Source organism: Phasianus colchicus, chromosome 4, assembly GCF_987193195.1.
Source record: "Phasianus colchicus chromosome 4, bPhaCol1.hap1.1, whole genome shotgun sequence".
Lineage (NCBI taxonomy): Eukaryota > Metazoa > Chordata > Aves > Galliformes > Phasianidae > Phasianus > Phasianus colchicus.
Genome location: NC_143439.1, coordinates 43465261 through 43480592, shown reverse-complemented (window position 1 = coordinate 43480592; position 15332 = coordinate 43465261). Strand labels below are relative to the sequence as shown.

General features: G+C 35.5%; 1 long non-coding RNA gene across 1 annotated transcript in view; it reads right to left on the bottom strand.

Moving 5' to 3' along the window:
- LOC149918224 (uncharacterized) overlaps positions 1–15095 on the bottom strand; it is a 30961-nt gene extending 15866 nt beyond the window's left edge. Inside the window, exon 1 of the long non-coding RNA XR_016466450.1 lies at positions 15060–15095. This is a non-coding gene — a long non-coding RNA (uncharacterized LOC149918224). The remainder of the gene's footprint in view (positions 1–15059) is intronic.
- Between the last annotated feature and the right edge of the window lie 237 nt (positions 15096–15332).

Here is a 15332-nt window from a genome sequence, read left to right as displayed (position 1 = left end):
ACCAGGAGAGTTTCAAGCTAATAGCATTAAAAAAAATTAATAAATAAGATGAAATAAATGGATTCTCTCAGAAAAGGCCAAATGAAGTCCATACTTTTCATCATGACACATAAGCCTTCTGAATGCTTTAGCTCTAAAAAAGTTGTGTATGTATTTATCCACTTACAAGAGCTGGGGTGTTTTTGATCTTTTGAAAGTTATATAAAAAGCTAGTCGGTTTTGGTTGCTTTTATTTTTTAAATTGCTTTCAGTATTCACACCCAGCAAAGACATGCCTCTCTATGTATTTCATCTGAGGTGAGTTTTCATGGAAATTCCTTCAATGTTTAAATATATTTTTTCATGTTTCAGTGTTCTCTTTATTACGCTTTGTCCAAAAGCTAATTCTTCTTTAAAATATTCACTCTTGTGTATGAAGTCATGTGACCAGATTTGCAAAATTTGGACACCTTGGAAAGAAAAGAGAAAAATTTCCATAAAAGTCCTTATTTGCTAAAAAGCACACTATTTATTGTGTTTTTCAAAATTGATTTTGGAGGAACTAGAGTGTCAATGGATTGCAAAATACATCTCTTACGCTGTTGCCTACAAATATTGAACTTCCTTACCTAAAAGGGATAAATTTTTCAGAGATTTAACTTCTAATACAAGAGTATCTCATGTTTACTGAAAACTTAGTCTAAATAATATAAAGCAAAATGCTCTGGCAAAGAAACAGCAAGAGTAATATAGATGTTCCATGCGATACTGCAAAACATCCTTAAAGTAGAGATCAGGCCTTTGGCTCAGATTTCTAAGCCTCTTTTGAATGTTTCCCATCTTTAGTATCTATATTGGCTAGATGTCCAAATACAGACATCTTCAGCCACTGTACTCTGTACTCCCAATCTCTCCATGCAGGGGAAAGCTGCAGGCTCTGAAGTCTTCCCATGAGAGGACCATCATCCTGACCACAGACCACACCCTGATATTGCCTTGTCCTACTACTTCTAGCCTTTTGCCCCTTGCATGAATGGGTTACTGAGCACAGAGAGTCTCTTCATTCCCTGAGACCAAGCACACTGTTAATCTGCACAGCTTGGTTTGCCTTCCAGCAGCAAGCAGCTGCAGCAGGCAAGGCTCAAAGCCAGGAGCTGAGGCCACACCTCACATCCTTTGATCTTCCCAGCTTTCCACAGTCTCCTCAACCAGATGCAGCTTGTTGGTAGGGCTCACAATCTGCCCGCCAGGTGCACCTGGCACACTGAGACAGCACATGGTGGAGATGCCACTGTACTGCACTGCAAAAGGGAAGGAAATCTGCCAGCCAGGCTTTCCCATTGAGAATCATGGAAGAGGCTATTCTGTGGGCTGCTGCTTTGAACTCACATCACAATATGCCTCCCACATCTGGAGCCTGAGGTAAAGGAAGATAAAAGTGAGCTGGGAAGTGTAGGGGCTTGTGAGGCACGCTGGGAATGCTCCTAGTCTGCGAGGAAAGCTCACAACTTGGCCAGCCCCCAATCAAGGTTATTACAGCTCATGGTTTGAGGAGATATTCCTTGAGTCTGTGCATTGCACATTACCAGGCGTGCATTTGATGTATGGTGGAGTGTTTGCACATAAACAGAAGGTTGCTAAAAGGTGCTTGTATTAAAGACAATCATAATATTTAAGGATCATGTTGGTATTGATCTGAGTAGTTTTCAGAAATACTGATTATGAGCTTACAGTGAGTAAGTTATCAAGTAAGTTTTGGAAATGTTAAATATGTTTAACTTTAACTTACTCAATAACTTACCCAGTGTATGTTCCCATTGGCTTCACCAAGATTTGAATCAAGCTGTTAGCACATCAAAAGGAAGAAAAAAGGAGGAAAATTTCCAACAAAAACTTCCATCCAATTCTATTAAACTTTGTAGTAAATCTATTTTAAAAAGGGCAAGTCAACATGAAACAAACCACCTGGCCTGTTATGCTGAAGACTTGACTGCTTTCACCATCTCAGGTAAGTTTATGAGCCCCACCATTCAGCAAAACAAAAGTATTTTATGAACTGGCTATTCTGAGCAAGGATGAATTTCTGAATAGAAACCTTCAGGCACCCATCATACTTTAGTATTAAAACAAATTGTGAACTGTTTTTTCTTTGTTGTTGCAATTCTTTTTCTGACCTGTGAGTTTTATTGTCTTTATGATTGTGACATTATAATATTCCCTGAATATTAGTGGTAGAGGAGGCAGAGAAAACAGATATGCAAATATATTATCATGTAAATCTTAGTCTCCCTGATCTTTTTTAGAATAACAAACAACTGTACATAATTAATTGTAATTTTGCTAGAAGAAGTGACATTATCACCATACTCATGAATACCCACAAGGCAAGAAGAGTGTCCTAGGAGGAAATAACTTTTGTTCAATGATGTGATAAAATGTTTTCATCACGGACAGTATTTATTGCCTTTGTCTCCTGAGAGCTGATTAAAACAGGAGAAGAGCAAATAAGCAGGCACGGAGAATCTCTGCTGTGCTTGTTTCATACTCAAGCTTCCATTTGTTTAAAATACAGTGCATTAATACAGAATCTGAGAATGTTTATTTTTCCAAGTTCTGCCTTGTTATTTCTTTTTGTTGTTGCTTTGGAGCAAAATTACTAAAAAAATAAACAAAACCTTAATTTCTTTTAGAAAGCCCTGCTACACTAAGCTGCAATCTCTATCACAATAAGCTACCTACAAACTCTTCAATTATAATTTGGTTCCTTTTGCCTTGCTTTCATGCCTCATTCTATATGAGCACACACTGTTTTCTTACAAGCAAATCCAGCAGAAAATAATTACAATGAAGTATATCATTTTATTTATGATTCCTAAATCTTCTTTTTCTTCATACTTTAATGATAGAGGTATTTTAAATTAGTCTTACAGCAGCAACACTTTTTCTACTCATGCTCCCTGTTAAAAATCTGTGAAATTCTCATTTTTACATTAGTGTTTTCTTTCAAGCTATGATTGACATTAACTGAAGATACTAGTGTGATTTCAGTATAAAATCACTAGTCTGGGTGAAAATTTATGATCCATCAGATTTTATTACATATATTGTTTTATTTGTTACCAGAGGAAAAAAATTAAAACTTCAAACTTTAAATGCATCATTTATTGAAAATAAATGTTTTTATTATTTCATTTTTTGTGTTCTTAAGCATGGAAGATTTATACAACAAAGTTAACTTAAGAAAATTCCTAACTCATAGTGTGCATTGATCAGTATATATTCATCTAATACCACAATATAATTACTTATCCTGAATAATAGGGCTATGGCAAGTCTACAACAGAACTCAATAATTCACAGAATGGCCCAGGTTGGAAGGGACCTCAAGGATCATGAAGCTCCAACCCCCCTGCCACATGCAGGGCTACAACCTCCCCATTTAATACTAGACCAGGCTGCCCAGGGCCCCATCCAGTCTGGCCTTGAACACCCCCAGGGACGGGACATCCACAACCTCTCTGGGCAGCCTGTTCCAACACCTCACCACTCTCTCTGCAATGAACTTCCCTCAGACATCCAACCTAAATCTTCCCTCCTTCAACTTAAAAACATTTCTTCTTGTCCTGCGGCTATCAACCCTTTCAAAGAGTTGATTCCCCTCCTGTTTGTAGGCTCCCTTCGGGTATTCAAAGACTGTAATTCAGGAAAGTGATGTCATTTCTTGACTTACAAAGACACAGAATAGCTATAAAATGTAAAAGACATGAAATAGTAATAATAATTATGATTAGAAATATATGTAGACTATAATCTTAATTAAGAATTATAGCTTAAGTTAGATATAAGGAAAAAGTATTTTACACTGAGAATGGTGAGGCACTGGAGCAGGTTGCTCAGAGATGCCCCATCCCTGGAAACTTTCAAGGCCAGGCTGAACCAGGCTCTGAGCAATCTGATCTAGCTTTGGATGTCCCTGGTAATTGCAGAAGAGTTGGACTAGATGACCATCAAGGTTCCCTTCCAACTTTAAGAATTTTATGATTCTAAGATTTTCTAGGTTTTGGTTTGACCTCTTTAAGTTGAATTAATTTTATATGAACAAGTTTCTCACATGTTCTTACAATGCAATAATGAGTTTTCTTAAATTATATTTTGAAGCTTCTGGTTATACGTAATGACATCTCAATATTTTGAATGTTAAAAGACATTCATTGATCTTTTCTACCTCATTCAACAACTAAATATGAGTCCTGTAAACAGGCAATTACCCTGTGTGCTGTATCAACCATTAGGCAGGGTAACAATATAAATCTATCTCACCCACATGGGTAGGTGGCAAATTCTATCTGCTGTTCTTGAAATCTTTCTGGTTGTTTCCTGGAAAGTGTTGTTAGGGCATGACCTTATTTGATTTGAGAACAAGACTGGCAGTAGTCTGGCTGGCAGTTGGTCACTAGTGTAGTACCCAGGACTTGATTCTAGGGCCACAAGAATGTGCCAAGCTCAGCTCCTGAGAATTGATGGGAATAGCAAAAAATGGATCAACAAAAGAGGAGATTCAGAATGGATATTAGGAATAATTTCTGTACCATGAGCATAGTCAAACACTGGAACAGTCTTCCTGGAGAGGTGATTGATGCCTCATGCCTGTCAGTGTTCAAGAGACATTTAAATGTCTTAATTTTTTTTTTGTTAGTTCTGGAAGGATCAGGCAGTAAGATAATCTCTGAAAATATCTTTCAACTGATTTTTTTCTATTCCATTCTATCCTGGACAGTTTCTAGAATCATGGAATTTCCTGCAAGCTCAAGGTAACATTGGCATTTCAATATTTTCAAACAGCTTTTTATCAATCCAAATTCAAAATTTAAAAGACCATGTCAGAGTTCCTTGTTATTCATTTCACTTCCAATAAAAACAGATTCCTAAAGGGAGAATGTAAGACTCAAACACAGAACAAAAATTCTGAAGCATGTGTTCATTGAGAAAGAGATAGAGAATGTAGTCATATGGGAAAATAACACTAAGTAACTTCACTTTTAGGTCAGATTGACTGCAGGTTGCCTTTGAATAACTTTTTCTAATTTTTTTCTTCTTTTTTTAATTTCTCCATATTTTTTTAAGATAAGTGTCTGATTTTTATAGATCTTTAGGATCAGCATTTTTACATGAGCAAACTGCAGACGTCCAGATACAGCAAGACTTGCTAGGTGATAACAGGATTCATATAGAATCATAAAATCATAGAATCACAAGGTTGGAAAGGACCTACAAGATCATCTAGCCTAACCATCCTCCCATTTCCATTGCTACCACAAGCACTAAATCGTATCTCGTAGCTCCTCATCCAGACACCTCAAACACTTCCAGGGACAGCAAATCCAACATCTCCCTGGCAGGCCATTCCAGTACCTACCACTCTCTGAGAGAAAAAGGGTTTCCTTATGTCTAATCTAAATCTCCTCTGGCACAACTTGTGGCCATTTCCTTGGGTCCTGTTTGTTGCCTGGGAGTAGAGGCCAAACCCCTCCTCATCACAACCTCCCTTCAGGAAGTTGTAGAGTGCAATGAGGTCTCCCCTGTGCCTCCTCCTCTCCAGACTAAACAATCCCAGCTCCCTCAGCCCCTCCTCATAAATTTTGTGCTCCAGACTCCTCACCAGTTCCATTGCCCTTCTCTGGGCACATTCCAGGGCCTCAATGTCTTTCTTGCAGCTGGGGGCCAAAACTGAACACAATGCTCAAGATGCGGCCTCACCAGTGCTGAGAACAGGGGGATGATTACCTCCCTGCTCCTGCTGGACACACTATTTCTAACGTAGGCCAGGATGCCATTGGCCACTTGGGCACACTGTAGGCTCATGTTCAGCTGGGCATCAACCAACACCCCAGGTCTCTTTCCTCTTCATAGTTATTCAGCCACTCTGCTTCAAGCCTATGGCGCTGCATGGGGTTATTGTGGCCAAAGTGCAGAACCCAGCACTCAGCCTTGTTGAATCTTATAACACTTGGTTTGTTGAACCTATGTACTGTAGTCAAGACCTAATGGAATCCAAGACCTAAGGGGCAGGTTGCAAATGCCACTCAGCATAAACCAGAGATAAGAGTCATAGAATCATCAAGGCTGGAAAAGAACACTAAGAATACCTAGTCCAACCATCAACTCATCACCACCATGTCCTTTAACCATGTCACTCAGTGCCACATCTCATCACCCAAACTGCAATCATGCAAAGAAGGAAACTGATTCAGCTTGTGCTGTGATCAAGCCAAATGGGTAGGACAATTACAATGAAATAAGGAGTTCCTTGAACAAATACTTAAATCTTTTCAGTGTGGATTACGTATTTTATTTTTCCTCTTACCTTTTTTATTTTAAATGCTCAGTTTCAGATTCGCAGTTCTTACCAATACTTTGTTCAAGAGAAAGCATGAGACAATACTATATTTGAGTTACAGGACATCAATAACAATAGCAAAATTCTGATCCTTCTTGTACTATCTGAAACTTAATGCATAAATTAAAAGTACTGAGTTTTTATGCATCTCTTCCTGTAAACATTTTTTAATTTTCAGTTATTTTTCTCAGTGCTTTTCTAGGCTCCTTTTTTTTCTTCATTTCATTTTGTAAATTGGTCTTCAGATCATTTTATAAAAAGGAAGACTCAGAATTTTAGTGCATTGGAATTTCACTTTGAACAATATTTCCTACATAAGCATATTAAAAGTGTGCTACTTAATTATGAGAACTTTTATTTCAAGTTCCTGTCCAGAATGAATTTTGCAGCTAAGTTATAAAATCTTGAAAATGGGAGTTTATAATGGAAGACATTTAACTCTGCTCACTGTGGTACTGTTGGAATGATTTTCTAAGTTATATAAAGGCTACTTTTAAGTTCTCTTTTGACATTTTCCCCTTGTAAACCTAGTCAGTTTCAAGAAAATGGATCTTCTGAATAAAATCAACTTGTTCTTACAGAGTAGTATCATACCCTGATATTCAATTCAGTTTATTTTTTCCTTGTAACCATGTTACACTTGCCTACAAAAAGTACTTTTTCCTCAGCAAAGCAATCAGCAAAGCAAAGACTCTGCTTAATGAGACAATACCATGGATAATCAGGAGTATCTATTTTCTGAGACAAGAGTTTACTATATGGTATCAAAGACAAGCCAGTGTTCACTTTGAAAAACAGAAAAAATCTATTTCACTTTTTTTTTTTAATAATTTAAGTGTAGAGGGAAGTAGCACTGTATCACAGCTTATATTTTGTCCTTTTTCCTAGAGAAATGATCTTGCATATTGAATTGTGGAATCTGTAATACAAAAGCAGTGAAACTTCACTAACAGTAAGTAATACTCCTTTCAAGAACATTCATTGCTGCTTTTCAGTTTTTTGGGGGGTTATTTTTCATCACACGAAGTATTCACAAAAGGCACAAGGAGGCTTAACACATTGACCCTATAAATTTTCTGATCCACATTATTTACATAAGGCTAAGAATCTATTTAATAGCTAAACTCCATTGTTTGTTCCCAGCTATAGTTGCTATCAATTTTAAACTTCTGGAGCATTTTATGTGCTATATAAACAAGAATTAGAAACAATAAATCAGTATAGAACACCCTGGAATGTTGGAATGGAATTTTCCAAACCAGTTATTAAAATCTGGTTTAAGATATATATAGGAGATGCAATTTCTCTAGACTCAAACTGATACTGTAATAAATAATTCTAGAATTTCCTGTTTATCCAAAGATGAATCTTTACTTTTTTGAATTTGATGGCTAGAAATATTTTAGATTTTGTAGATTAGATACACATTATACTAGTCACTTAGATCAGTGTGAGAGTCAAGGAAAGATTTTCACTATACATGTAGACACATAACTATCATCTCCTATACATATACATTGTTTATAAAATAACAAACTATTAGGATATTCATTTACTATTTGATAATAAAATGTTTTTAATTTAAATGATAGGGAAGTTTCAGTACATATTCAGTAGCTTGCAAATCATACTTGTAAGTTTCATTCATGATTAATTAATTTACTGTAATACATCACCAAATGTGTAAGCAAAGTGTTTTCTATTTCTTCAATTAAAATCAGTACTTTTTCAGTGAGATTAATAATTCTAAGTTCGACAGAAACATACATATATATGCAGACTTAAAATGCTCTTTTACACTTGTCTTACTAACAGATAGGTGTGGAAGTCATTTCTCTGCATTACGTAGATCCTATTCTATCTGGATGTCATTAATATTATGATGGGATGGCAAGATGCACCACACTGAACTTCTAACAGCTTGGTAAGTGACGCACCTAGTCTTTTGTGCTATTACTTTGATAAGAAATTTGAGTTGTTATGAAAAAGTAAGGAGAACTTGACAAACATCTCTTAATTTCCTTAAAGTTTGATTTCAGAATTAAGACTGCAGTTTTTGCACATTCTGCATTTCAATTTCCCATTTAACATATTGAAAACAAGAAATATTTTTAAATGTTACTTTAATGAGTATATTCAAGGGAACGTTTTGACTAAATTAAGCTTTTACTAAACAAGACAAAAGAAAAAATGCTGCTGGATAAAATCAAACCTTAATGTACATTTCCTTCCACCTGTCTTTGATACGTGTTTTAATTCCCTGGAATTCAGAACAGGATCAACGAAATTCTTTCATAGTTCAAGAGTCAAGAATTTTTTATGCCCTTATTTGTGACCAAAGCTAGAAAACAAGACAATGCAAGTGCCCCTATAAAAATATTAGTCCCAGATTTTATGCTATACTAAAGTAGTTTTTTTTTTTTCCTATGCAAACTATACCCTAAATACCTCTATAAGTCTCAGAGAAACTTTCTAGGCATATAGATGAAAAAATCTTGTTTGCATTACTTCCTCAACTGATCATCACAAGTATAGTTAGATTCCCAGCAATTTGTAACTTCGACTAAACTATATGCTGCTTTTACCTTCAGACTGCGTTCATTTTTGGCAGCAGTTATAAACATCTAAGCACTAATGAAGAAGATCATACTAAACTTTTCAACCTTTGTTTCTTGCAGTTGAGTTCATAATTTTAGAAGACATCTTTGTTACATGCATGTAAAAGAAATATATGCACTCATTCTTTAGAGAATAAGTGAGAGGAAGCTCTGTTCCCTACTTTAGTATAAAGCAGAAGGTCTTATTTGTCACACTGTGAGGGAGCTATATCTTTTTTCTTATTTTGATGGCACCTTCTGTTATCAGTGATTTTACTAACTCATTTAATGTGTGTAATACATTTAATTGTAAGTTGTATTGTTATGAATCATATTTAATACTCATTCTAATTTGTTTTTTATATTTAGTTTCACTCACTTTTGCACCTTAATTAGACATGTTATGCTATATTTTTTCTTTTATGGTACATTTTTCTAATGATGATGCATTTATCTTTTATCACAGATTTTAGAAATGACCTTCTAAGTCTGAATAGAATACACTATGGCTATAGAGACATTGCTTATTTAAGCAAATACCTTGAAATATTCACTACTTCTAATTTTCCAGACACACACAAACGGCATCCAGATCAAGTAGCATATTTCTTCTGCCCAATTCTGTATCCCTCTCATTATGCCAAATGACTGCTCCTCAACTGCCCAGTTCTGAATCCTTTAGCTATGAAATCTGCTTGATTTGTGTCAGCATGCATTTCACACAGTTGTTTTAATAGTCAGCTGAACATGAGCCAGCAGTGTGTCCAGGTGGCCAAGAAGGCCACTGGCACCCTGCTTGTGTTAGAAATAGCCTGTTCAGAAGGGACAGGGAAGAGTCCTGATTTGGTGAGGCTGCAGCTCAAGTACTGATTTTGGTTTGGAGCCTGTCACTACAAGAAAGACATCAAGGCTCTGGATCATGTCCAGAGAATGGCACAAAGTATGGTGAGGGAGCTGAAGCAGAAGTCCCCAGGGGGAGCAGCTGAGGAAACTGAGACTATTTAGTCTGGAGAAGAGGATGCTCAGATGAAAGCTCACAGCTCTCTACTACCTTAAGGAAGTCATAGAGAGTTGGGAGTCAAACCTCATCTTTCCGGTAACTAGTGATAGGACTGGAGGGAATGGCCTTAAGCTGCATCAGGGGAAGTTCAGGTTGGATATTAGGAAAAATTTTTTCTCAGAAAGACTGAGCATTGGAACAGGTTGCCAAAAGAACTGGTGGAGTCACCATCCCTGAAGGTGTTCAAGGAAAGTATAAATATGGCACATAAGGACATATGTTAGAGGATATGGTGGTGATAGGTCAATGATTGGACTAGACCATCTCTAGATGGTCTTTTCCAACCTCAATGATTCTATGATTTTATGACGTGTGTGTATGTGCATGTGTCAGTGGTGCAAAGTTAAAAGAGGTGTTGGTTTCTATTAATCATGCAGTCTTTGAGAACAACAGAGAAAATGGCAGTTTCCAAGGAACTGGAGAGCTCTGTTTATATTTCTTCAAGGATCAAATGTTGTATGTATTTTGCTTAAATAAGACTACAGCATTAATCTTTTTCCTTACATACATCTCAGCCTGAATATTCTTTATTCAGGAGTATTTATATTACAGAGATGCATATCACAAGCTTTCTCTCTGGTATTTGCTCTTGCAGTCAAAACCCTTACTACTCAGGGGACTAAAAGACAGGATAAGGTAAAGGTCTGTGAATTTCCATAAAAGTGGAGCTCTGGATATTGATCTGGTACCTACTTCCAAGGCACTATCTTCATAACCACATTCTGTATGAATACGGTTTGTAAACCACTCCTGGCCTGTGCTCTACAGAAAGGGGCAGGGCACTTCTGCCCTTCTCTTGCATCAGAAAAATCTTTTGGAAAACAGGAGTTAAACAATGAGTTTGCTGTTCTTTTCCTTTGTCTGATAGTCAACTCACATGACTTCATTTTCAGTGGTCAAATTTATAACACAACATGTTGATTACTTTGTCTGCCAATTTATCTACATTGTTGATTTTTACTTCTGGAAACTTTTTAAAGTCTCTAAGAAAGTAATTTAGGTGAACTTTATCCATCACGGAATTTCTCTCTCCTTATTAAAAACTCTTTAAAGTTCGCATAAAATGTATTTACTCTGCCAAAACTGATAGTTGAAATCTTGATTAAATGTGCTGATAAATTTGCACAATTTTCTTTTTATATTACATTTCGCTATAAAAACTTTAAAAAAAAATATACTAGTTATCTCTAAATTCAGAGGGGAAAATTAACAAGATAATTAGCTGAATCTGAATATGAGAAATGTGTTGGTGAGGCTTATAGCTTCTGTGCTTCCTTACTGTTCAAAATATCAGTGATAAAAGACCGTACATGACTTCTCATTGTTTTCTGTTTTCTTTATTTCCTTTTTTTTATAGGATAAGCATGTTAATTGTATGTGACTTACAGTGTTTTATTTTGTCCTTTTCTTTTCCATCTGAAAATAAATTTATCTTCCAATTAGTAACATTGGTTCTAGTACTTCATGAAATTTTTTCAGAAGAAACTCTAGAAGTGATTCAATGCAATACTATACTTCATATGAAACTGAAGTTCAGTTTTGTCTAACAGTAACTTAATAGTTAAATAGCAACTAAAGCTCAGTTTTGTTTAACAGTACCAGCTTATTACTGTCTTTAGACTTCCACCACTGCTTGCATTCTTCTGACAGCATGCAAGCTATCATAGTGATTTGACCAAATTCACCAAGCATCAACCTTCTGTGAGCACTTCTGTCAAAATTACTGCTACAATCAAGCTTAAGACATCTCAGGAGAAAGCTCTGAATTGCCATAAAATCCTCATCTGCTCTGCCATCATCACAGCACTGCAGTGTAAAAGTCTTCCATCATGCACAGAACTTGAATAACTTGACAGCTCTAAATTTCTCTGGCTTACGGTAACAATAAAGTTCTGAAAATTGACTCTTGCTGCCACAAACTTCTTCAGCATACTTCTCAAATAACTATATCTCTTATTTGAACTATTTTAGTTTTCTACTTGGATTTTGCTGCTCAAAGATTTGATGGTTTATCATAAACTATATAGTTTGAGTTTCATGTGGCTTCAGAGCACTTGAAACTCTAAAACTAGTTTTTCATGTGTAAAGACAAATGATTACAGTACCATGCTTCTATCCTTCATTTTTAAATCTTCCCTCAAGTACAGCATTTGTCACCACTAGTTGTCTTTTCTATTTACTGAATAAGCTATAATATCAGTCAAATAATTCACATGTTAATACAAGTTTTATAATAATATGTTCCCAGGTTGACACTGTGTAACTGAAACATTTATGAAACATTGAGTGATGCCAACTGTAAAGTTCCTAGTCTACTTTTTTCATTATCATTACAGAGTTACTTTAAAAGAGTTTGAGAGTTGGTTTTATTAGCTCAATCTTTTCTTAACTTGAAAGTTTTTGTCTTTCTGGCATGATAGACTAAATAATTGAACTGAGATTACTGATGCAATAATACTTTCCCCATGCTGTCTGATTATAATTGAAAACACAAATTTATTATGCTCAATGAACCAGTTTTACCAGTGGATATCTATTTTACTTTCATAATCTAGGGGGTCAACAGTGAGTAATAAATATTGAGTAAACTACTCTTGTCAGGCAGGATCCCTAATGTTATCATGGCATGTTTGGAATGTCCCAGTGGTAAGCTGTTACTAATCAGAAGATAGTAGCTGATAAAAAAGAAATTACTTCTCGCTGAGAATCTCAAGAGAAAGTATTTCTAATAAGAATGAATTTCATTTTTAATTTAGAGATAAGATTTCTATACTGCCCAACAGCTTCTTTTTCTGACTTTCCCAGTGTGTTCTCCTAATGATGTAATACTGATATATTACTCCTGAGTAATAACAGTTTTTATATGCTTCTCTCCTCTCCATATTTACTTCCTTAGCTATAATGCTGCCATGCAAATGGAGATGAAGAACTTCTGCTGTAGAGGGAAATCAGTTTTCAGTCACAGTTTGGGCAAGCAACACTTGAATTTGTTAGCAGTTTAGGTGGGACTCCAAACCAGTTGCCTGTTACTCCTAAAAGTCTGAGGCCATTTTCCTGTAATTCAACTCTAATTTCTATTTTACTTCCTGTTATCAATGATATCTGTATGTCTCTTCATTTAACATAAGTAAATACTCATGACAATATGCAAGTTTCTTCTGACATATATCTCTACACAGGGATAAGCAGCAGGAGGTTAAGCTGTAGAAACTTACTAGTATGCTTGAGGATGCAGCTATACAGTTTCCCTCAGCCAGTAAATAAATGAAGTATGTCAACTTACATATAGATCTGATGCTACATATATGTTTTTTAATGGCTGAGGGCAATTAAAAATCTTTTCTGCTGATTCATTGTTAATATTGTTGTGATCTCCAGTTAACCAACTAAGTTGTCTTAAGTCTCATTCTTGGCATGTACCACTATAAATAATTCTTAGCGGTCTATCATAGAGTTTTTGTTATACTACTCAAGAAAATTTCTCCCTTCACTTCCAAATTCTTGTGGAAGACTCATGCTAAGGACTAAGGAGTCAAACAAATGACAAGTGTAATTAGCTCTGACTACCTATTTCTCTTTCACTCCTTTTTCTGTCCAAAGCAATAATACTTACTGCAATGTGGATAATGCATCACAGTATTTTCAGTCAGTTCTTTATTTGCAGTACTACCTTATATTTGACAGTATTGTATTTTGTATGTGAAAATTATTTCTGCCTTTGTATTATAGACTTCAGTCATGCTGTATATGGTCAGTTAATTTAGTTTTGACTAATTTTTCAGGTTCTAAAAATCATCTAAATGGATTTCGAGGTATAGTCTAAAGTTTGTCATTGACCAGAAAGGAGCAAAAATTTCTTAATGATCACAGTTATGACTACATTTAAATTGGATATGCTAATTGAGTGACACCAAGTGCAAAGATCCTTCTCCTGTAATTAAAATATTGCTTGTGAAATATATTTGGTTTATGAGTATCTGACAGTTTGACTGTATACATACCTCTTATTATTCAAAACCTTTTGCATATTCATCATATGTTAACGTTTTACTCCTCATGAGAATAAAAACAATGTCCACTTCACACAGGAGTATCTGCTTGCATGCAAAAATAACATTACCTTTGTAGCTTCTGTGTAATTTGTTACACAGATTTGGTAAATATAGATGTAACTAGCCACTACATTATAAATACATCAAAAACTATAACAATTGTCAAAATGACAGTTCTGTATTGCTAGCATTATGAATATGAAACATGAAAAATTCTTAAGAAGGGAATAGACTTGTTGATATGCATCTGTTCATAGCGATAGCAGAGAAAGCAGTAAAATACTTTTTTTTTTCCACAAAAATCAATGGATAGTAAGCAACCAAAAACACATATAATAAGTCAGATTGACATGGAAGAAAAGATTAATGCCAAGAAAGAACCACACAGTTGTAGGTTAGGTAGCAGAGATATATATAAAATTTGTGACATAAGTTTCCACGTTTACAACTTCCATAAAGCCTGGTTAGCAGCAAGACACTAGAAATTCTAAAAATCTCTAATGTAGTGATAAAAAAATTAACTGCTTAGGGATTCATATTCCACACAATCACTTTTATAAGTTCTATCCATTAGATAAAATGCTAGATTTTTCTTTATTTATTTGTTTTAAAGTTTCTGATGTGAAGAGTATGCTCCATAACTCTCAATTTTGTAGTCACTAAGAAAATACTATAGTGGTTTAACATAACAGATAGATGAATGGTACAAAGTCTTTAATTAAATCATCCTGAATTTTTAATTAAATCATCCTGAATTCACTAACAAAAGAATACATTAGAAGTCACTGTTCCTATTCTCAAGTTCTCCTGTGCATAAACAAACCACTAAAAGAAAGAGGGAGAGAACATTTGATTTTGAGCCTAACTTATGTCACTACACAATTGTATAATCAAAGAATATTAAGATGCTATAATAATGAAATAAACAAGAGAGTTAGACAAAGCAACACAAATAGAATAAATAGGACACTCACCTGTATCCTGGGCTTACTTAGAAAACTCCAGCAGAGTAGATCCTCAAAAAAGGCCCTTCCCCACTGGTAGTCAGCTCTTAAATGGGTCTAGGAGAGGTGGAGTCAGGCTCCACCCCTTCCTGCAGCACAGGTGAATTGCCTTCACCTATGCTCCATGGCTGACTCATTGCTTGCCTCAGGTGATCAGTCACAGGTTCAGGCCGTGGACTCAGCAGTTCCCATACAGCAATAATGTCAAGAATAGCAAAAAATGTGAGAAATTTGCATTAAGAC